The following is a 24,653-nucleotide window of genomic DNA, read 5'->3' on the forward strand; positions in this document are numbered from 1 at the left end:
AAAAGAAGCACTTTAAACCACTAGTTGTTGCTGCAGAAACTGTGTCAACTTTTTCTTCTTCACTTTCTTGTCCTCCTGAGTCCTCCAGGTCTAATGAGAGTGCCATGGCAGCGTTTTTAGCCCCTGGCTGAGCATAAGAGGCAGAAAGTTTATGTGCTGTTTCTAGAGTGTGAGCCTGGTCAAAAACTGACTGTAAGTCTAAAGTTTTATTTTCAAGTAAGCGCTGCTTTATTGTGGCAGAATTAATGAAAGCATCTCTCACATAGTTATCACATAGCAGTCACTGCTTTGAACTGGCAATCTTTAGCTAATAACTTTAAAGCCTGAAGAAACTGGTTAAGCAACTCACCGGGTTCTTGGCGTCGTGTTGCAAGCACATACCTTGCAAATACTTCATTCTTCGGCTTCACAAGCAGTTCTGTTAGGGACTTTTCAGCAGCATCATACGTAGTCAAAGCCTCCAGATCTTTAGCTCCTGCTATTGCATTGCTCTTCAACAACTCACTTGAACTCCAAACCTTTCCATATATTCTAAAAAAAGCAGGAGAAACCCCTGTCCACAAATGTGGTGATCTCACAGATGTTAACAACTACAGACCTATATCAATCCTGCCAAACTTGTCAAAAATATTTGAAAAACTAATCTACAAGCAGCTTCACTCTTATCTAGCCAAACTCAATATACTTAGCTCGTGTCAATATGGCTTCAGACCCAAAAAAAGTATCTCTTGACAAAAATTGGTTATAATATTTTTATGGATTATTAGACAAATAACCCTGTTGGGTTATTTGTGGACCTGTGTAAGGCTTTTGACACTGTTAACCACCAAAACCTTCTTCTTAAATTACATCATTATGGAGTCAGAGGACACTCCCTGCAATACCTTAAATCTTACCTTACTGGCAGGCTCCAGTATGTTTCTGTGAATAATTCAATTTCTCCCACCCTACCCATCAACACTGGTCTTCCTCAGGGCAGCATACGTGGCCCTCTCGTCTTTCTCATCTACATTAATGACCTTCCAAATGCCTCTCAACACCTCAAACCAATTCTATTTGCTGACGACACAACCTTCATTTACTCCAGTCCTGAACCCCTTGCTCTAAATGTCATAGTGAATACTGAGCTAAATAAAGTCCATCTTTGGCTAACTGCCAACAAACTCACCCTCAACATTGACAAAACTTTCTATATTTTGTTTAGCAATAAATCCTCAAATCAAATAAATCTCAGGATAAACAATACCCAAATTTGTAACAAAGTAGAAGGCAAATTTCTTGGTGTTCTCACTGACCACAAGCTGAATTTCCAGGGACACATTCTAAATATATCAAAAAAAGATTAAAAAGCTGTCAGCATTCTTTCTAAGATCAGATATTATGTACCTCGCCCTGCCCTGGTGATGCTCTATTACTCCCTAATCTATCCTTATTTCAACTATTGTATTTGTGCTTGGGGTTCTACTACCCAAAATCATTTACATCCTCTAATTACTCAACACAAAGCTGCTTTTATAACAATATCCACCTCTGGCCCCAGACATCACTCAGTACCCCTACTCAAATTTCTGAATATGTTAGATATTAAGTCTCTACACTTTCTCTCATGTGTATTGTACATATGTGAATGAATGTCTGACCAGGTTCAGACAAAATCTCTTACTTAAACTGCCTGGATTTCGCAAAAATTTTCCTGCAATTAAACATTGTTTTGTGCGAGATGGTAAAATTATAGCTAGGAAGTCTGACGCTGGAAAAACCTCTGTAATAACCACTGAAGCTCACCTTAATTCTTTCCTGAATGACTGTGGGATAACAGCTGAATAACCAGAATACAAATTATAGTCTCATCTAACGACCAATGTGTACTATAGCTCTGCCTTTCCATTCAAAAAGCTGTAATTTTATTTGTTTAAATTGTCATCTTGTTATTGTCTCTTTTTTCTTGTTTTGTTGCTATATTTTTTATATTCTCCATACTCCCTTATTCCATTTAAACACTGGCTTTGCCTGTGTCCTCTAGTTTAAACTTTATCATTCAGTTTACCTGAGTGTATGTCTAGCTAATCTACCTCATTTTGTTTAATCTACCTTTAAGCAACCTACCTCATTTTGTGTATAGTTATATATATATATTTTTTAGATATCTAGATCTTTTTATAATTGTCTTTATTGCTTTTTTTCTGTCAAACAGTCCTCTTATGCAAACTAGTATTGACCCAGACCTAAACCTCTTATCTAGTATCTATGACAATCATCACCTTAATGATCAAAATTGCAGTTATTATACAGCTCTTGATGTGAACAATGTTTTAACATGTAATCACAATGTTTCTGTAATTAACTTGAATGTAAGATCTCTAAGCAAACACTTTGATGTTATTAATGACCTGATTCAAACAGTTGACAACAAATTCTCTTCTATTGTGTTTACTGTAGCGTGGTTAAAAGAGGATACTACTCAACTCTTCAACATACCTAACTATTCAGCTATTCACAACTGTCGTCCTGTACAAAGAGGTGGTGGTACTTCTCTTTACTACCACCAAGAACTGACTTGCTTAAAAGTAATTAAAACTAGAGACCCTTGTGGAGAGTATATATTTGCCTGTTTCAGAGTCAAGGGTAGTGAGGCTGTCCTGACTGTGAGAGCAGTCTCCAGAATTCCTAACACTGATGTGACTGAATTTAACTCTAACCTTAGAAATCTAATACTAGAGAACAGACTGAACAAAAACCACTTAATTATTTCTGGGGACTTTAACATTGACCTCTACGAGCCTGATAACCCTCCTGCTGCTAGTTTCCTCAACTGTATGAATTCCTGCTTCCTCATACCCTTAATCACTAGACCTACTAAAATTACGGATAATACTGCCACAGCTCTTGATCACATCTGGACCAACATAACCTCTCTGCTTACTTCAGGGAAAATCATTGATAGCACTACAGACTATTACCCCAAATTTCTCCTAACCAAAATTCACAAACCACCTCTAGATACAAGGGAGATAAGCTTTAGGCTGCACAATGAATCTTCCATAGGCAATTTTATAGCTGCCGCCGCTAATATTAACTGGGAGTCCGAATTAGGTACCATAGGGGACACAAACCTAGCAGTGCAATCATTTCTTCATAAAACTCTCAGCCTTTATAACACCCACTGTCCTATGCTAACGAAACAAGTCACAACTGAAAGGCTAAACAATCCTTGGCTTACAAAGGGGATACTTAAATCTATTAATAAAAAAAAATGAACTTGAGAAGAAGTATAGGTTAGGTATCGTCTCCAAAGAACTTTCAAAGAATTACTCATCATTACTATCTAAAATAATTAGAAGAGCCAAAATTAAATACTACGAAGATAAATTTACTCAAACAAAGGGCAACATCAAGAAAACATGGAGCACAATTTCACAAATATTGGGGTCAAAAAAGATTTTAAATAACAAACCAATAATCCTGTCCAATAACGATGGTCTGCTTTCAGCCACTGATACTGCTATTGAATTCAATAGGTTCTTCTCATCCACTGGGTCATTCCTTGCTAATGATATTCCATCTTCCAGTACTAATGTTCAGGACTATCTTATAGGTAACTACCCACAGTCTCTGTACCTAACACCCACTAATACCACTGATGTAAATGAGGTAATTCTTTCCCTTAAGACGAAGTCTAGTGCCCTTGCGGAGATACCAACTCTAATCTACAAAAAAGCTTCCAGTTCTTTAGCCCCTGCCATTGCATTGCTCTACAATAAGTCACTTGAACACCAAACTTTTCCTGATATTCTAAAAAAAGCGAGAGTAATCCCAGTCCATAAATGTGGTGATGTCACTGATGTCAACAACTTCAGACCTATATCAATTCTGCTAAACATGTCAAAAATATTTGAAAAACTAATCTACAAGCAGCTTTACTCTTATCTAGCCAAACACAATATACTAAGCTCTTGCCAATATGGCTTCAGACCCCAAAAAAGTACTAACGATGCACTTATTAGTATGATTAACTTGATACATGCTGCTCTTGATAAAAATGAGTTCCCTGTTGGGATATTTGTGGACCTACGTAAGGCTTTTGACACTGTAAACCACCAAAACCTTCTTAAATTACATCATTATGGAGTCAGAGGACACTCCCTGCAATACCTTCAGTCCTACCTTTCTGACAGGCTTCAGTATGTTTCTGTGAATAATTTCATTTCTCCGACACTACCAATAAACATCGGTGTTCCACAGGGCAGCATACTTGGCCCTCTCCTCTTTCTCATCTACATTAATGACCTTCCAAATGCCTCTCAACACCTCAACCCAATCTTATTTTCTGATGACACAAGTTTCATCTTCTCCTGTCCTGACCCTCTTGCACTAAATGTCACTGTGACTACTGAACTAAATAAAGTCCATCTGTGGCTAACTGCTAACAAACTCACCCCTTAACATTGACAAAACGTTCTATATTTTGTTTGGTAATAAATCCTCATATGAAATTAATTTAAGAATAAACAATATACAAATCAGTAATAAAGTTGATGGTAAATCCTTGGTGTCCTCATCGATAACAAGCTGAATTTCCAGGGACACATTTTAAATATAGCAAAAAAAGTTTCTAAAACTGTTGGCATTCTTTTTAAGATCAGATATTATGTTCCTCGCCCTGCCCTGGTGACGCTCTATTACTCTCTCATCTATCCTTATCTCAACTATGGTATTTGTGCTTGGGGTTCTACAACCCAAAATCATTTACGTCCTCTAATTACCCAACACAAAGCTGCTATTAGAACAATATCTAACTCTGGCCCCAGACAGCACTCGGTACCCTTACTCAAATCTCTGAATATGTTAGATATTAAGTCACTGCACATCCTCTCTTGTGTACTCTATATATTTAAAACTCAGAATTGCAATGTCAATCCTAACCTTCAACGCTTCCTAGAAGATTGTAACAGAACCCATTTGCACCACACCAGAAACAAATACCTATTTGATATTCCAAGAGTTAGACTTAATCAAACTAGGAATGCTCTACAAATCAAGGGACCCAGAATGTGGAATGACCTTCCCAATTATATCAAAGATTGTACCTCTCTCAACCAGTTTAAGATGAAAACTATGTATTACCTAATTAACTCAATGTAACCTACCTTACTTCTAAATGTCAACCCATGTCTTACTATTAAAAAAAAAAATGCTGTTTGTTGACCAACTTATATATTGGCTATTTTCTGCCATGTTCCCCCCTTTTTTTATCTTTTATTATTTTTTTTCATTCAACACAATTTATACTTTAAGCTCAATTACTATTAAGTTTTAGTCTAAGTGTTTTTTCCCCACCTCTCCTTGTCCGAAACGCTATGTGTACTAGTGGCTTTAGGTATTGTATGTACTACCTCTATCTTTAATTTAACAGAATGTTTGAACTGTAACTCTGCAACTATGTATGTACTGTTCCTAAATAAATTATTATTATTATTATTATTATTATTATTATTATTATTATTATTATTATTATTATTATTATTATATATAAATCGCTGAACTGTAATGTCAATCCTGACCTTAAAAGCTTCCTAGAAGGTTGTAACAGAACCCATGAGCACCACACCAGAAGCAAATACCTATTTGATATTCCAAGAGTACGGCTTAATCAAACTAGGAATGCTCTACAAATCAAGGGACCCAGAATGTGGAATGACCTTCCCAATTATATCAAAGATTGTACCTCTCTTAACCAGTTTAAGATAAAAACTAAGCACTACCTAATTAACTCCCTGTACCTACCTTACCCCTTAATGTCAACCCACTGTCTGCTATTTTAAACAATGCTGTTTGTCGACCAAACTGTATATTTGCTATTTTTCTGCCATGTTCCCCCTTTTTTATTTTTATACTAGCAGTACCCGCCACGCGTTGCTGCGGCCCAGTCTGGTTAAATGGGAAAGAAAGAAAAGAGAAAGCGCACGTTTCTAATATGTTTAATTTCACAATGCTTGTGGGTATACAATATTTTTTGTTGTTCCATTGTCTGTGGAGATATAAAGATTGTCTGGTTTGCCGACTCTAGAACACTCAACATATAATTGTTCACGTGAGAACCAATCCGTGTCTAAATATAAACTACACAATTCTAAAGATTAGCCCTGAGCTTTGTTGATGGTGATTGCAAACGCCAATCGAATTGGATATTACAATCTCTTAAATTGAAATGGCATATCTGTTGGAATCATTGGAATACGAGGAATGAGAACATCTTCCCCGTTGAAAGGTCGTGTCAGCTTGTTGCTTCTACGACGTCGCTGATTTATTTGTATACTGCAAGGCGTGTGGCGTTGCAAAGTTTTGGCTGGTTCATATTTCGCAACTTGATAATTGGCAAGCCTATTTTCAATTGCCGTACGTGTGATGGTATCCCTGGCATATCGAGTGAATTAAAAAATTCTGTTGGATAAATAACCTCTTCATCTGCTTCCTCAACAGTGTTGATGGACTTGTATGTGACTGCCTCACTTTGAATGTTAGACTGAATAATATTGTTAAGGTCGTAGACGTTTTGTTCTTGGCCACAAGAATAGCTCGTTCACTCAGCCAATCGTGATTCTTATAATTGGTTTCAATATTGGGAAATACTTTTTCAATCAATTCTTCTTTTGACGTCACTAAATTGCATAAGTTATGAGGCAATGAAATTCGTCCTGAGGTCAGATCAACCGGCCCGTTTACGTTCCCAATTTCTAGAAATTGATGAGAATATCTCAGCTGATGGATTGTTTTGCAGTAGCTACATAACTACACGCATAGTTGTAGTTAATTTAAATGTCTTTACGTGGCGCCACAAATTAGAGTATTTCAGGCAAGCATTTATTTCGTCCGCTGGTGTCGATTGAGGAATTACAATGCATATATTAGGTATATAAAAACACGCCTGTATTCGAATGCAACGTTGTGTCAAAATTTCAAAGCAATTGGTATAGAGGTTTCAAAGGTTTCATAAAAAACATTATGTGCGAACTGGTTTACTTCAGTGAAGCCTTCACCCTCTGATGGTTTGCTGACTGCGCCAGCGGTACCCAGACTAGGTGCGGCCAGAAGACTGCACATGGGGACACCATATGTTGACAGAGTTGTGTCTTTGTGTACTCTCATAAATGTGCTTGCGTGGTCGAGCTTGGGGGGAGTAGAACTCCCACAACTCCCTCCAGGTACAACTCCTAAGCCACAACTTTCCAACTAATAGGTGAGTGTACCATGACAGCCAATCAGTTGCCCGGGTTCATCAGAATACTTTCAAAGGAAGCAGCCCGTGACAGCTGACTAACTCCCAGGGTCGTGGTTTGTGTGCGCGACTGGTGGTGTGTTTACATGAGGTGGGTGACAGTGTCCTAGCCTGGGCGAGTGGTGGAGCCCCGGGCAGCTACCCTGTGCTGCGCCTCCTGGCCCGTTGTTATGGCAACCGGGCTCAGTACCACCCTATCTTCTGTTGTGCTTGCTAATCCAAGTGATCTCCAAGCAATGGATCCTGAGCCCGCCGCCGAGGAATATGTTGATGCTCGAAGTGGGGTGCAGTCACCCGATGACCTGGAACCCGATGCTGATCTGGATAACGGAAATGAGTGGCATTTGCAACAATCAAGGAATGCGAGAAGAAAGTCTAAACTTGCAGACTCTGCTGATGGCGATGAGGACATTGGCAATGATGACAGAAACACCGGAACCCGTGTGAAGACGGTGGAGGTGGGCGGTGGTGGGCCCACCCAGCCAGTGGCCCGCCCACCCAAGCCTCCTATTGCTCCCCGCGCTGACTATGTGCGCCTGGCATTCCCAGCTGGAACATCCACCAACGATAAACTTAAATGGTTCGAACAACTTTCTACTAAGTTCTCCAAAACACTCCTCGATATAGTCCGACCTAGACCAACATCCCCTTACATCTTTGTGTCACGTAAGCAGGAAAATATCATCACTCAACTGGTTAAAGGTGAGATTGCTAATATTGTTTTCACCAGAGAAGACATCATCAATCGACCTAAAAAATTTAAGGAATATATTGTTACCAGTTTTCCCAAAGAGTATCCTCTTGATAGAGCTTATACCCTTGACGGGGTCTACAAGGCAAGACGGATATATAAGGATGGTCATCCTCTCAACAGGATCATCATTGTTTGGAATGGCGGTGACCCTCCCCCTGAACATTACACCTTTTTTGGACATTTCATCCCATCAAGTCCTATAAAATCTTGGGTATCCCCCCCTGTTGTTTGTTATAAGTGCCATGGTACTCATCATATCTCTAGGTACTGTCAACATGACCCTGTGTGTGGTCTCTGTGCTGAACAGCACCAAACAAGGGAGTGTCCTCACAGGGACCCCCCTACCCTTGAGGATGGGGAGGAAGCCTCTCCTCTGGTCCGGAAGTGTCCCAGGTGTATGCGTCAGGGTGTAGATGTTTGGCATCCTGGCTGCCCTCGACGCCCCGCCCTCTCTACCATGAGCAGGACGCCGGAGGCGTCTGGTCCAGCTGCAGGAGGCACCCAGCTGGAAGCTCCTAATGTCACCTCTAGTAAGCAGTTTCCAACCCTCGATGGGCTAAGGCAAACAAGCAAAGATACAGAAGAAATTAACTGGTTAAAAAATAAAATTATGGATTTGGAAGCTAAAATACAAACATTAGTGATGAATCTGCCCGGTGATAGTGAAGTGAATCATGCTAGCGATAGTGATCAAGTAAATTCTCCCAGCACCAGTAGTGATGCGAGTGGTAATGTTGCAGCTGCTGAGGCTACTTCACCTGTCTCTACGGAACGTGAGTGTCAAATCCCCGTGAGGGATGGTGTTAGAGTAGTCATTGATCCCTCACTGGCACCCCAACTAGATCGTCAAGACACCCTTGATTTGGTTAAACATAAAGACTTTAGAACACCAACTCCTACTCAGGTTAAACGCCTCCTAAACAAAAGTACTCAGGACACACGGAACAAAATTACTTATGTTCTCCAATTGTTTTACGAACTTAAATGTTACCTTAATTCCCTTGACACTTAACCATGGCTCATCAAACAAAAACAATTAAGTTTCTTTCTTGGAATATTCGAAGTGTTTATCTTCGGATAAATGACGTAATCTTGTATGCTAAAATGAGAGACGTAGATGTGATCTGCTTACAGGAACCATATACGACCACAACTATCAAGAAGGTCCCACCTAGGATACCTGGGTATATAGCATACAACAACAGTATTGGAACTGGTTTACTAACGTATATTAAGAGTGGATTAATCTGTAAACTAATTAAAAATCATAGGAGTGATAGTATACATTATCAAAAATTCAAATTGCAAACTGCAAATAGCCATTTCCTACTGTATAACATATATGGACGATGTAATGTACTTAAAGCAGACCTGCTACCGAAACCTACAGGTAACACAGCTATGTTATGTATGGGTGACTTTAATGCTCGTCACACTGCTCTTGGTGACGTTCAGTGTAACAATAATGGAAGGGTCTTCTTGAAATACCTTAATGATCATAATATTACTGTGTATGATACTGATAAACAGACCCATTTATTGGGGGGTAGACTGGATTATGTGATTGGATACAGCCTAGTAGATAGCAACGTCAACGTTAAGCTCATCCCAGAACTAGTAAGTGATCATTTTGCAATATATTGTGAATACAATGTGGCGGATATTAGGTCCAATCCTCATCCTAGAGTTAAAATTAACATTCCAGACAATCTTAAACAGCACTTTAAGGCTTATGTACATAAGTGGTACACTGGGTATACACCTGTATCAGTGGACCACTTTTACAATGATCTTGTCAGTATCATTACCAGTTATTATGATACCTGGGTTAAATCAAGGAAAAAAAAGAACACTCGTTCTTCCTCATGGACAGAGGATCCTATTATTATTGCAGAGCGAGCTAAAGTGCTTCAGCTTGCTGACTCTTATAAACGAGACAAAACAGCTGACAATTTACTTGCATTCCTTAATGCCAACAGAGATTTTCGCGAGCTTAAGGGTCAAGTTAAGAACACATATTGGGAACAATTCCTACAAGGTATCAATAGAACTACAACATTATCAGAAATGTGGAACAAAATTAAAAACATTACCAAACCTTCAGCCCCAGTTCAACTTCATCATACTCCTGCAGAATATGCTGACATGCTCTTAGCTCAATGGTCTAGTGTCTCACAAATTTCTTCCTTACCCCCAGATATACAGCAGCATTTAAGACATACCAACATTAACAGAAACTTTAATATTGAAATAGCACGCTCCTCACCAGATTTAACGGATCAGTTTCCTATAACCCCCTTTGAATTAACATCAGCATTAGGAAAACCTAGGCAAACTGCCCCTGGTGAGGATGGTATAACTTATAACATCTTGAGCTTACTGAATGATGTCCCTAGCCACCCTCTGCTTGACCTCTATCAAATGAGTCTCTCACAAGGTATCTTGCCAAAGAAATGGACACAAAGTCTCATAATACCAATTCCTAAACCTAACTCTCAAAAATTCAGACCCATTTCCCTTACATCTTGCATGTGTAAAGTCTTGGAGAGAATTGTTCTCAATCGTGTCATGTTTCAGGTCAAAGAAAAACTGGCCCCAAACCTATATGGGTTCATGCCCAAGTGTAGCACACAAACATGCTTTGCTGAATACTTTGTAAACTCCCAGGATGGGACACAGGCAGCCTTTATTGACCTAAAGTCAGCTTTCGATGTAGCGAATGGCGAAATAATATTAGAGCAACTTGCTGAATTTGGAATCAAAGGTAATCTTCTGAGTTGGATAAAGAGCTACCTATCCAACAGGCGTGCTAGTGTCCTATTTAAAGGAGTTAAAAGTACAAGAACAGATGCATTCGAACTAGGCACACCTCAAGGCGGTGTCCTAAGCCCTATGCTCTTCAATATACTTATGCACAAACTTATCCATGACATACCTGTACAACCTACGGAAACAGTTATATGTTATGCTGATGACATTTGTATTATGGCACACAGTAAACCAAGGCTACAAATGTTACTTGATGCATTCTCCAAGAAAGTAGTAGAATGTGGCCTCATAATCTCTGTTGATAAAACAAGGGTTCTTATTCCCCATTCTCTTCATGCTAACTATACTATTAATGGAGTGCCCGTGGAGACTTGTGAGTCTTATAAATATCTTGGAGTCGAGGTTAATGATACAAATCTCATCAGCAACCTGCGTAAAAAACTTGTTGAGCGTCTTAAACCTCTCAGAACTCTTGTTGGCAAAGGATTTGGCATTAACATAAAATATGCTCGTAGTTTTTATATTGCCTTTATACGATCTGTTGTTGATTATTATGCCTTGCATCTTCTTAATTTTTCTCCTAAACAATTACAAGGCCTAGATGTAGTACAGAATGATGCCATGCGCATCATCCTGGGTTGTCCTAGAACTGTCAGAATTGTTAACATGAGAAAGGAACTAAACTTACCTTCCATTTACGAAAGAATAGTTCTACTTAGTACTATGTTTTGCGCCAAAACTTTGAAAAATAATGGTCCCCCCAGCTCTATTCAAATTAAATTGAGATCCATTCTAAACAATTCTGACTGTTCCCTCAATCCGCCGCAAAAAGCTCCCTACAGTGTGTGGCTCAGTTGTTGTGTCTATAATCTTCAGAAACTGAATGTATCTCTTAACCCTGATAAAACTGTTCACTATATTCCCCCTTGGAAAGATGTGGAGGTCTCTCTGCATTATACTCCCATCAGTGTAAAACAAATGTATAACACTGACATTTTGAGATGTATAACATTAGAAGCTATTGACAGTCATCTTCAAATTCTCAAACCGACTGAATCCTATGCCTTTACTGATGGCTCTGTGCAGTTAGGCACTGGTAGAACAGGTTGTGCATGTGCAGTGTATAAAGGGAATGAAATGATCATGACTAGTACACAGAGATTGAACAACTGGGCAAGCACGACACAGACCGAGCTATTGGGTATTTATCTAGCCACTGAATACCTTAAGCTCAATGGTGGTGGAGTTATTTTCTGTGACTCTAAAAGTGCTCTGCAGTCCTTAAATAACCCATCACAATGTATGTCGGAAGTAGCTTGTAATATTAAATGGAATGTAATTTTTGCCAATGATAATAATTCTTGTATAAAATTTGTGTGGATCCCATCCCATGTTGGAGTTGAAAAACATGACTTTGTAGATCAATTGGCCAATGAGGCTTGCAGGAAAGAAAACATTGATTATGATTTTGGACTATCTAATGCAGTTATTAGAAACATACAAATTAAAGAAATTAATTCAGATTTAGAAGAACTAAGAAATGCACAGAGACCTGAAAGCTGCAGTATTAAAAGTTATGACAAGTTCTGTAATAATAGGTATTTGTATGGTCAGCACAGTAACCGGACCAGGCAATGTGATGTAGTAATCGCGCGAATTCGCCTTGGCTATAGACACATCTGGCAGGTTAGTGAGGCTGAGCCACTACCAGAATATTCAGATTGTAAACTCTGTGATAAACCTTTAATGCATTCACTAGAACACTATATTGATGAATGTGAAACCGTAAAGGACTTTAGACCTCCTGGCCTATTGTACCACCAACTGTGTAACTATTTTATTGACTCAGGTGTTCTGGACGACATCCTAACAATTTACCCAAAATTTGCTTGTCCATTTTAAAGAATGAAGAACAATTTCTACTTATATTCTAAGCTGTATCACTTATGAACCCATCCCTGCACTTGTGTGGCAGTGCACAATAGAAAGTTGTTTTCACATATCCACACATTAAAACATTGATTGTAACCATGATATATATGTGCTTCAGCCTACAGTTTAGGCCTATTGTCTTATGTATGACCCTCTGTCCTGCGTGACAGTGAATACTAGCATTAACCTCAATTTAATAAGACTATCAAAATCCTCAGATTAGGCAAAATTGTAATTAATTTTGTCAATAAAGATGTTAATAATAATAATAACATAAAAAACAAATGAGGAAACACAGTTTTCAAAAAAGCGTGTTTTTGTCCCGTCATCGACCTGGCATCTATATAAAATGTATAAGGATTCCGTCCTCTGCCTCTGGGGGGCGTGGACGTCGGGCTCTGGCTGCCAGTAGCTGTTTGTCGCTGACTGGTGGTGGTTGCTCGTTGCTGTGGGGCGCCAGCTGACTGAGGCGGAGGTCAGCAATATGGCGGCGGCTGGTGGTGGCCGCATCCGCCGTGTGAATACTGCTCGGCTGGAGTTCTCTGCACCGGTGGATTGGGAACTAGTGGCGGCTGCGCTTTTGGATGTCCTTCAGGTGGATGTTAAAGATCTCCTTGGTCTCGAGAAATTTTCTCCCACTCGCGTGGCGGTGACGTTTGCCACGTCACCTGGATACGAGCGGTTTGTGGGGTGTTGGAACGAGCGGACGACTCCCCTTCCTCATTCGGCTGTGTCTGTGACTGTCTCTGATCCGTGGGGTCCACTGACCTTTGAGAGCGTGCACGGGGTACCTGTTACGTTTCCAGAGGTGGAGCTTTCTTCTGTGTTTACGAGGTATGGTATGGTGTTGCGTCATCGGTACAACTTGTTTAGTGCCGGGCGGCTGCGGGGCCTCCGGCTGGGTACTCGCACGCTGCATATGCGCCTCAAGGAGCCCATCCCCTCCAAGGTTATGTGCTGTGGTCTTCCGTTCCGGGTTTTCTATCCAGGGCAGGCCCGCACGTGCTTCCGCTGTGGGGAGGAGGGCCATGATGCTGCCCAGTGTGAGATTCCTCGACTGGAGACTGCTTCTGTATTCGGTGTGGGGGATTTTTCCCCCCTCCGTGAGGATGGTGCATCCCTGGCTGGTCCTCGGCGTGGGGGTGTGAATGGTGGGGCACCTGTGACTGTTGTGCCTGGTGGTGCACCTGCGACTGTTGTGCCTGGTGGTGCACCTGCGACTGCTGTGCCTGGTGGTGCACCTGCGACTGCTGTGCCTGGTGGTGCACCTGCGACTGCTGTGCCTGGTGGTGCACCTGCGACTGCTGTGCCTGGTGGTGCACCTGCGACTGCTGTGCCTGGTGGTGCACCTGCGTCTGCTGTGCCTGGTGGTGCACCTGCGTCTGCTGTGCCTGGTGGTGCACTTGCGACTGCTGTGCCTGGTGGTGCACCTGCGACTGCTGTACCTGGTGGTGCACCTGCGCCTGTTGTGCCTGGTGGTGCACCTGCGACTGCTGTGCCTGGTGGTGCACCTGCGACTGCTGTGCCTGGTGGTGCACCTGCGACTGCTGTGCCTGGTGGTGCGCCTGCGACTGCTGTGCCTGGTGGTGCACCTGCGACTGTTGTGCCTGGTGGTGCACCTGCGACTGATGTGCCTGCTGGTTCGTCTGTGCCTATCGTGTCTTCTGTGCCAGCTGTGGTGGAGGACGTGGCTGCTCCTGATTCCCGTCTTCTCCTTCCGGTGGATGTGGAGGTGCATCCTGTTCCTGGTGCTTCGTTGGTGAATGGGCGAGGTGTTGGGAGTGTCGTCTCGGTGCCTCCCGTTGTAGGCGATGCTTTCACTGAGGGTGATGGGAGCGTCGTCGTTGGTGCCGGCGTTCCTGTTGCATGCATTGCGAGTCCGCCTTCTGCTCCCCCTGCGGGTGCGTGCCATGAGGGGGCGTTGACCTCCCATGCTCCTCGCCGGAAGCGCGTTGCGGGGGCGCGCTCACGCAGTCGAGAGCCCCCTGGCAAACGGATTGAGGCTTCGCGGAGTTGTGCCTTGGGTGGTGCCCCCCCTCCTCCTCCTAATTCTCCTGTGTCTGATATGGATTCCGGAAGTGATGCAGTGCCGGTTGGCAGCAAGAATTCCTCGTCGGTGGTGGACGTTGGTGATACCTGGTCAGTGGCAGCGGGGTCTCGGCGTGCTTCGCTGGGTGATGCCGGCACTGTCCGCCTCCTGCGGGATCAGAGGCCAGGCATTATGGTGGCTTCCCCGACGGTGGAACGGCGGCAGTTTGAGCCTCAGGATGCTGACGGCGCCTCTGCAGTGGGTGGCTCTGTGCCCTCTGGTGGTCCTGGAGGGGCTGGGGGTCATTAATGGGTTCGATGGCGCCTGCTATTGTTTGTGCGTCTTTGAATGTTCGTGGTCTGAATGCTTTGGCGGTCCAATTGGGCCTTGTGGATGTGCTTCGGGAGCAGCGGGTGGATGTGGCTCTGATCCAAGAGCACAATGTTCGGGATGTGTCTGTGTTGCAGGGGTTGTGTGCTGAGTATCATGTTGTGCTGAACCCGCCGAGGACGTCCTTTGGGGGAACGCTGATGTTGTTTTCGCGGAGGGCATCCATTTCCGTGCTTCACACGGAAATGGATGAAGATGGGCGGGTCTTGTTTGTTCGGGCTGAGTATTTGGGGGTTGTGATTCCGTTCTTGACAGTGTACGCCCCTTCTGGGGTGGCGCATCGTCAGGACCGGGAGCTGTTTTTTCGGGAGGGGCTTTTGCCATACCTGCGGCATGATACGCGGGATTTGATCTTTGGGGGGGATTTTAATTGTGTTACGAGTGTGAGGGATTGCTCTAGTGCTCACCCTCGGAATGTTTCGGCCGCTTTAATTGAGGTTTTGCGTGCGTGCGGGTTTCGCGATGCGGCTGTTTTGTGTGGCGGCTCGTTGGAGTATACCTTCGCTGCGCGTGGGGCGAGTTCTAGGTTGGATAGGTTCTATGTTTCTGGTGGGGAGTGTTCGGTTTTTGATTTTCGCACGGTCCCGGTGGCTTTCTCGGATCATTGTATGGTGGTTGTACGGGTTGGTGTCCGGAGTCAGGTACGGGTGGGGCCTGGGTGGTGGAAACTCAATTGTCGGTTATTGCGTTGTCCACGTATTTGTGCGCAGTTTCGGGCCTGGTGGGTTGGCATCGTTGCCCGGAAGGCTGATTTCTCCTCTTTGTTCGTTTGGTGGGAGTGGTGTAAGGTGGAGTGTCGGAGGTTTTTTGGGATTGTTGCTAAGCGGGAGGCTGCCGGGAGGTTTGGTCTGCTGCGGTTCCTTCAGGCGCGTTTGTCTTCTTTATATGTGCGGTTGAATGCTGGGGTTGACTGTTTTAGTGAGATTGCTGAGTGTAAGGAGCGTATTTGTGATTTGCGTGCGGTGTTGGCTGACGGTGTTCGCGTGCGTGCTCGTGTAGCTGAGCGGGTGGATGGGGAGAGGCTCTCTCCCTTTCTTTTAGGGAGGGAGAAGGCTGCTAGGGGTTCCGTTCTTCTCCAGGGCCTTTGGCGGCCTGATGGGTCTGTGCTTTCTAGCACAGAGGGTGTTCTGCTTACCGCACGGCGGGAGTTGGAGGCCCTCTATGGGGAGGTGCATGGTGATAGTGTGCTCGCGGGTTCCTTTTTGGACAGGTGCTTCCCCGGTTTGTCGCGCTCGGAGTGTGCCCGGTTGTTGCAGGATGTTTCCACGGTGGAGCTCCTGGAGGTGGTTCGGTCGTTTCGTTCTGGGAGAGTGCCGGGTGCGGATGGCCTGCCCATTGAGTTCTACCTTACCTTTTGGGATGTGCTGGGGGGGGGGGTGCTTTTGGAAGTGGTGCAGGCGTGTTTGCGTTTGGGTGCTCTGCCTGATTCCTTCTGTGACGGGATCGTGCGGCTACTCCCGAAGCCGGGCGATTTGCAGTTGTTTTCCAATTGGAGGCCTATTACGCTCTTAAATGTTGATTATAAAATTCTTTCTAAGGTTTTAGCGCGTCGATGTCGGGGTGTCGTTGCGTCGGTGATCTCTATGGAGCAATTTTGTGGTGTGCCTGGCCGTGCCCTGATGCATTGCAATGCCTTACTTCGTGACGTGCTTCTCTATGCGTCCGAGTATCGGCTTTCGGCGGCTATGATCAGCTTGGACTGGTCCAAGGCCTTTGATCGGGTGTCTTTAGAGTTTGTTTTTAGTGCTATGGAGAGGCTTGGGTTTCCGGTGGTGTTTGTGGGGTGGATCCGTTTGTTGTATGTCCGGAGTCGCAGTCGCGTTTGTGTGAATGGGTTTTTTAGCTCATTTTTTCCTATTTGCCGTTCCGTTCGTCAGGGGTGTCCCATGTCCATGCTTTTGTATGTGATTTTTCAGGAACCTCTTTTTCGGGCGGTGAAAGCGTGTTCCTTGATCGTGCCTCCTTGTCTGCCGTTCGGTCTCCGGCTACCCGTTTGCGGGTATGCTGACGACACCCTTCTATTTGTAGCTTCGGAGGGTTCTGTTGAAGCTGTCCAGGACGTTCTCCTGCGGTTTGAGTCCGCTACGGGGGCCGTTCTTAATCGGGCGAAGTCGGGGTTGATGGGGATCGGTGAGTGGGCCTCCCGCCTGGTGTGGGATAGGTCGTGGTTTCCGGTGGTCTCCTCGATTCGGGTTCTTGGGATTACTTGGTTTGCCTCCTATGACCGCTCCTTGGAGTGGAATTGGGGTGCTGTCTCTCGGTCGGTTGGTGTTGCAGTTGGCCTTTTGTCGCGTCGTCCCTTGACGATTTATCAGAGGGGACTGCTTGTTGCGTGTAAGGTCTTGTTGCGTGTCTGGTTTGTGGCTCGATGTTTCCCGTTGGATCGTCGGAAGGCCTTGAGTTTGGAGAGTGTGGTGTATAGATATGTATGGTGTGGGCGTTATCAACCGGTGCGCCGTTCGACGTTGGTGTTAGGGGTGAGAGAGGGGGGTGTTGGCATTCCTGACGTTTTCACGAAGGCCAAGGCCCTCTTCTGGGTCTCGTTGCGTCGGGGGCTGGCTCTCGGTGGGGGGTTGAATACGCTGGGTGTGTTTTTCTGCTCGCTTCGCTTCAGTTTTTTGGTTGATTTGGGGGTTTGTCAGGAGGTGGCCTTGGTTACCCCCCCTGTTTATTCTTGGGCCGTGGGGATTCTTCGGGAGCTCTGCCGCCATCCTGGGTTTCTGTCTTTCTCGTGCAAGGCTGTGTATGGGGTGTTGTTGCCCCGGGTGCGGCCTCGAGTGGAGGGCTTGTTCCCGTGTTGGGATTGGGGTGGTATCTGGTCGTGTTTGGGGGCACGGTTCTTGGCGCCTCAGCAGCGTGAATTGCTGTTTCGGGTTCTGCATTTGTCGCTGGCGACAAATGAGCGGTTGTGTATGCTTGGCTTGCGTGATTCTGGGGCGTGTGTTCACTGTGGTTTATGTGAATCGCAGGTGCATGTATTTTATTTTTGTGTCCGGTTACAGGGGTTGGTGGACTGGTTTCGGGATGTCCTGGAGGTGTTTTGTGGTCCGGGTTGTCGGGGTGATGTTTTGCAGTTTTTGTTTTTGTATTTTCCGGCTTATCCGCAGCGGGTGCGTAATACATTGTGTGTTTTGGTTGCTGATTATGTGTTTTGTGTGTGGGTTGGGAGGCGGGAGGGTTTTGGGATTGCCCGAATTTTAGGATTTTTACGGGGGCGCATGCGGTTTACCTGGTGGTGGTTGCAGCGCGCTTTTCCGGAGGAGTTTGGTCGGTGGTTCACAGATGCCTATGTTCGTGGGGTTGCCTTTGGGTCGGCGGGTGCCTTGGTGGCAAGGTGATGTTCTCGTCTTGGGTGGGGTTGGGGTGTTGATGGGGGGGGTTTAGAGGGGTTGGGGGGTTTTGGGGTTTGCTTTGCTATGCGCTCCCTTTCCGCTTCTTGGGGTGTCCTTGGCGGGGGTTGCGTGTGTTTGTGTGTCTCCCCCCTTGAGATGCTGCTGCTCCTGTGTGTGTGTGGTGTGTTTTCCGTACCTCCGGGTGCCGGTTGTGTCCGTATGCGTGTGGGTGTGTGATTTTGAGGGGGGTTTTGGCTCCTGCGTGGGCCTGGGTTTTCTGCTGTACTGTTTTCTACTGTTCCTTTTGTGGCCGTGGTTCGCTTTGGCCTGTAACCCTTTATTTTGCGTGCTTGGGTGCAGTGTGGTGTGCCGTGGTGGTGTGGGTGGTATGCGTGTGTTTGTCTTGTTGTTTAGAGTGTGTTTAGTGTGTGTGTACATAATTTCTTCTTATTTAGTGTATATCATTTTCCTGGGTAGCGCGTGTATGATCCTATGCTCCTTTGTTCTTCTGTGTGTGTGGTAGGCGTGGTTTTGTGCACGTGATTCTATATCCACGTCTGTGTATGTTTATATTATTGGTTCCAGGTGTGTTTCAATGTTATTTATGTACTTTATTGTTAATTTATTTTTCATGTAATTTTCTTGGCCATGTTCTGTGTTGCTATGTTGATGTAAACTGTTTAGCCTATTGTTTCCATGTACTGTTTTAGCACTTATTTCCCTGTACTGTTTAGCCCATTGCTTCAATGCGTTTTCATTTTGTTCAGCGCTTGTGTTTGTTTTGCGGTTACTGTTATTGTTTAGTGTACAGACTGTTTATTCCTGTGTACTGTTCCTTCATTGGTGTACTTGATGTGTACAGGTTTGCGTTGTTTTGTGTGTTCTTGTAATTTGTGTAATTTATAAAAATAAAAAAAAAAAAAAAAAAAAAAAAATATAAAATGTATAAAATACCTGCTCGGATGCGAATGGAACGTTGTGTGAAAATTTCAAAGGAATCGGTGAAGAACTTTCGGAAATTAGCGATTTTGAACAAATGAACATTTCCATTTTTATTTATATAGATACTGTAAGGTCAAACAGGCGAAAACAACCTTATTATAGATATAATGTAAGATTAAACAGGATGGACTAACTTATTATGGATATAATATAAGATTAAACAGAATGCATTAACCTATTATGGATAAAATGTAGGAATAAATAGGGGGAACTAACCTCCATGGATATATTATACATTGAACAATTATTTGTCTTAAACACCTTGTTTTGTCCATTAAAGTGTGTGGTCGTCACTTCAACAGACCTGGTTCCCTTAGTCAACATAATTTACATAACTATATTTTGTGGCAAATTGAATTGCCTTAAAAATAATTAATGAAAAATAGTTAAATTTCCAGTGAAACACACAAAAAATTGAAAATCTTAAAATTTTTATATAAAGTTTGTTCGATGTTATTCAAAGAAATATATAAAATATATAAAACCTTTTCTATTTTGAGCAGGATTTAAAAATTATTTAAAAATTCTAAATTTGTTTTATAATAAAATTCAAATTTTAATAACATTTTATTATTTATTTTTAACCATTTTTCAATATAGTTGTAAACAACGTTGAAACAATATAATTTTAGTAATGTGGATTTCATTTTATAGGTAACTAATATATTCGTGCATAGCACAATGTTCTTCAATTACATTGCCATGGACTACATAAAAAAACCTGTATACATAAGTAGCACTGTCAGTAGACGTCTAGGTGTTGCTACAGCCACAATAAAATACATATATGCATAAGTAGCACTGTCAGTAGACGTCTAGGTGTTGCTACAGCCACAATAAAATACATGTATACATAAGTAGCACTGTCAGTAGACGTCTAGGTGTTGCTACAGCCACAATAAAATACATGTATACATAAGTAGCACTGTCAGTAGACGTCTAGGTGTTGCTACAGCCACAATAAAATACATGTATACATAAGTAGCACTGTCAGTAGACGTCTAGGTGTAGCTACAGCCACAATAAAATACATGTATGCATAAGTAGCACTGTCAGTTCCATAATCCCTGGGTTCCTATTTAATGCTACACGAAGAGTTTCAGGTAATTCTTCCTTGGGGTGCAGCCCACAACAGCTGCCTAGATCATGGGAACCAATCTCCACCTAGAAAAAAAATCACTAACTCCTGGGAACCTAATTCGTTGTTGTAATAACTGTTGTGTGATGGTTGTTGTAATAATGTAAGTTGTAATAACAGTTGTGTGTAGATAACAGTTCGTGTGTTACTTGTTGTATTAATGTAAGCTGTAACAGCAGTTGTGTCGTAGTAGTTGTAATAATGTAAGTTGTTATAACAGTTGAGTGGTGGTTGTTTTAATAATATTAGTTGAAATAACAGTTGTGTGGTGTTTGTTGTAATAATGAACATTGTAATAACAGTTTTGTGGTAGTTGTTGTAATAACAGTTTTGTGGTAGTTGTTGTAATTATAACAGTAGAAGTGTTCATATAGATGACCATAGATCTAACATTAAAAGTTGTCGTTCACTAGAAGGGAGGATACGCCCTTTGTAAAAATATGGAGTGAGTTTGTAGTTGACCTGAAAGGCTAGGAAGGGTCATCTCACCCAAGGGATTAGAGCTCAAGTGTGGGAAACAGGAGCGCCACATAGGCCCTGTGGCGAGTCATCAAACTAGGAGATTAATTCATGTATTAAAGAATTAGTAGGGATAATCAATCTTGGTTAAGTACTTTGTTAAATTAACGTCATTTAGAATAAAGAGTCACCACATCATAGTCCGCCAAGTGTAGACGAAGTTATCTTGGATGAGAACTAGTTTACCAGGAGAGAGATGCCTGACTCATCTCAGTCAAGGAAAATAATTGTCTTCCATATTGTTTGATAATCCATGTAAAGTAGCGAAATCCATTTTGCTATTCAATAGTATAATTAATTATTAACATAAGACAAGTACCCAATGTAATTACCATCAGTTTAAATAGGATTAGCTTTGTCAATTAATCCAGAATACTAGTGTGGCAGTCGGTAGGCTGGCGGAGTAAGTCCCTAAGTTCCTCCCTTAGGTCAGCCTCACAGAGGTCAGAGCAGTTTTGGGTCAGTGTTGAGTGGACAGCTGGTAGGGACCACCTAACCTCGAGGTCAGGCGAACATCAGGCTTGGCTTAAGATACGGTAAAGTGTATAAAGAGTTTGGTACAGTTCATTTTAAATCCATTAATTCAGTGCCTCTAGTTCAGGAAGTATTTCAGTAGGATATATATCAGTTAAGGAATTGTTCAGTGTAGGGAGTGCAGGGTTCATTTTGGTCCATTACAAGTAATAATGTTTCAATTAACTTGTTGATTAATACCAGTTTTTGTGTTTTGTGTTCATCCATAAGAATATATATATTTGTCTTAGCCGCAGAATTCATGAGCCGGTGGTAATTGAATGAATCGCCAGGGTACTTTCCAAGCAAGATTAATGTATTTAAATAAGTATATATATATTCCTTGATTTTCGAATTTATTCCACACTTAAAGTAGATTTATCCCTGCCTTTTCAATTAATTGGGGATTTACCCACAAGGTTTAATGGTAAATTGATAGATCCAACAAACAATTAATGAATAGTTATTGTTATATGGGTTTGTAGTGGCAGTATTGGAAGATCATGAGTTTGTTAGAGGGCCCAGTTCAGCGATCTCGTGTTTGTAGTATCTAAGGAAACCGTACGTCTAAGATCACGAGGATTGGACTGGAGTTTACAGTAGAACTTTGGTTCTTAAGTATTCATTATTAACGACCAGCTTTTAACCAGTTACACCTATCCCATATTCCCAGTAATATTTGTACCCAAGCCTGAGCCGCACGTACACAGAGTCACTCCAAGCATTTCTCCTTTTACCATTTCACTTATGGTAAATTTCAATTTCAATTTCAATTTAACCAGTTAAAGTGAGGTTCAGGGATGGCCTCATTACAGTATTGTACAGGGAGGCAGGAGGGAGGGTGGTACTGTACAGGGAGATAGGAGGGAGGGTGGTACTGTACAGGGAGGTAGGAGGGAGGGTGGTACTGTACAGGGAGGCAGGAGGGAGGGTGTGGTACTGTACAGGGAGGCAGGAGGGAGGGTGGTACTGTACAGGGAGGCAGGAGGGAGGGTGGTACTGTACAGGGAGGCAGGAGGGAGGGTGGTACTGTACAGGGAGGCAGGAGGGAGGGTGGTACTGTACAGGGAGGCAGGAGGGAGGGTGGTACTGTACAGGGAGGCAGGAGGGAGGGTGGTACTGTACAGGGAGGCAGGAGGGAGGGTGGTACTGTACAGGGAGGCAGGAAGGAGGGTGGTACTGTACAGGGAGGCAAGAGGGAGGGTGGTACTGTACAGGGAGGCAGGAGGGAGGGTGGTACTGTACAGGGAGGCAGGAGGGAGGGTGGTACTGTACAGGGAGGCAGGAGGGAGGGTGGTACTGTACAGGGAGGCAGGAGGGAGGGTGGTACTGTACAGGGAGGCAGGAGGGAGGGTGGTACTGTACAGGGAGGTAGGAGGGAAGGTGGTACTGTACAGGGAGGCAGGAGGGAGGGTGGTACTGTATAGGGAGGCAGGAGGGAGGGTGGTACTGTACAGGGAGGCATGAGGGAGGGTGGTAGTGGACCCCATACCCATCATGTGGGTAGTAGTGGACCCCATACTCATCTTGTGGGTGGTAGTGGACCCCATACTCATCTTGTGGGTGGTAGTGGACCCCATACCTATTTTGTGGGTGGTAGTGGACCCCATACTCATCTTGTGGGTGGTAGTGGACCCCATTCCCATCTTGTGGGTGGTAGTGGACCCCATACCCATCTTGTGGGTGAAAGTGGACCCCATACCCATTTTGTGGGTGGTAGTGGACCCCATACCCATTTTGTGGGTGGTAGTGGACCCCATACTCATCTTGTGGGTGGTAGTGGACCCCATACCCCTCTTGTGGGTGGTAGTGGACCCCATACCCATCTTGTGGGTGAAAGTGGACCCCATACCCATTTTGTGGGTGGTAGTGGACCCCATACCCATCTTGTGGGTGGAAGTGGACCCCATACCCATCTTGTGGGTGAAAGTGGACCCCATACCCATTTTGTGGGTGGTAGTGGACCCCATACCCATCTTGTGGGTGGAAGTGGACCCCATACCCATCTTGTGGGTGGAAGTGGACCCAATACCCATCTTGTGGGTGGTAATGGACTCCATACCTATCTTGTGGGTAGAAGTGGACACCATACCCATCTTAATTGTGGGAGGTAGTGGACCCCATACCCATCTTGTGGGTGGTAGTGGACCCCATATCTATCTTGTGGGTGGTAGTGAACCCCATACCCATCTTGTGGGTGGTAGTGGACCCCATACCCATCTTGTGGATGGTAGTGGACCCCATACCCATCTTGTGGGTGGTAGTGGACCCCGTACCCATCATATGGGTGGTAGTGTACCCGATACCTATCTTGTGGGTGGTAGTGGACCCCATACCCATCCTGTGGGTGGTATTGGACCCCATACCCATCCTGTGTGTGGTAGTGGACCCCATACTCATCTTGTGGGTGCTAGTGGACCCCATACCCATCTTGCAGGCGGTAGTGGTCCCCATACTCATCCTGTGGACAGTAGTGGATCCCATACCCATCCTGCAGGCGGTAGTGGACGCCATACACATCCTGTGTGTGGTAGTGGATCATATACCAATCCAGTAATAATAATAATAATAATAATTTATTTAGGAAAAGTACATACATAGTTGCAGAGTTACAGTACAAACATTCTGTTTGATTTAAAAATAGAGGTAGTGCATACAGTACCTAAAGCTACTAGTATGCATAGCGTTTCGGGCATGGTGAATATGTTAGATATGAAGTCACTGCACATCCTCTCATGTGTATTATATATATATATATATATATATATATATATATATATATATATATATATATATATATATATATATATATATATATATATAATATATATATATATATATGTCGTACCTATTAGCCAGAACGCACTTCTCAGCCTACTATGCAAGGTCCGATTTGCCTAATAAGCCAAGTTTTCCTGAAATAATATATTTTCTCTAATATTTTTCTTATGAAATGATAAAGCTACCCATTTGATTATGTTTGAGGTCAATTTTTTTTT

This window comes from Procambarus clarkii, chromosome 16 (assembly GCF_040958095.1).
Source record: "Procambarus clarkii isolate CNS0578487 chromosome 16, FALCON_Pclarkii_2.0, whole genome shotgun sequence".
In the NCBI taxonomy this organism is placed as follows: Eukaryota; Metazoa; Arthropoda; class Malacostraca; order Decapoda; family Cambaridae; genus Procambarus; species Procambarus clarkii.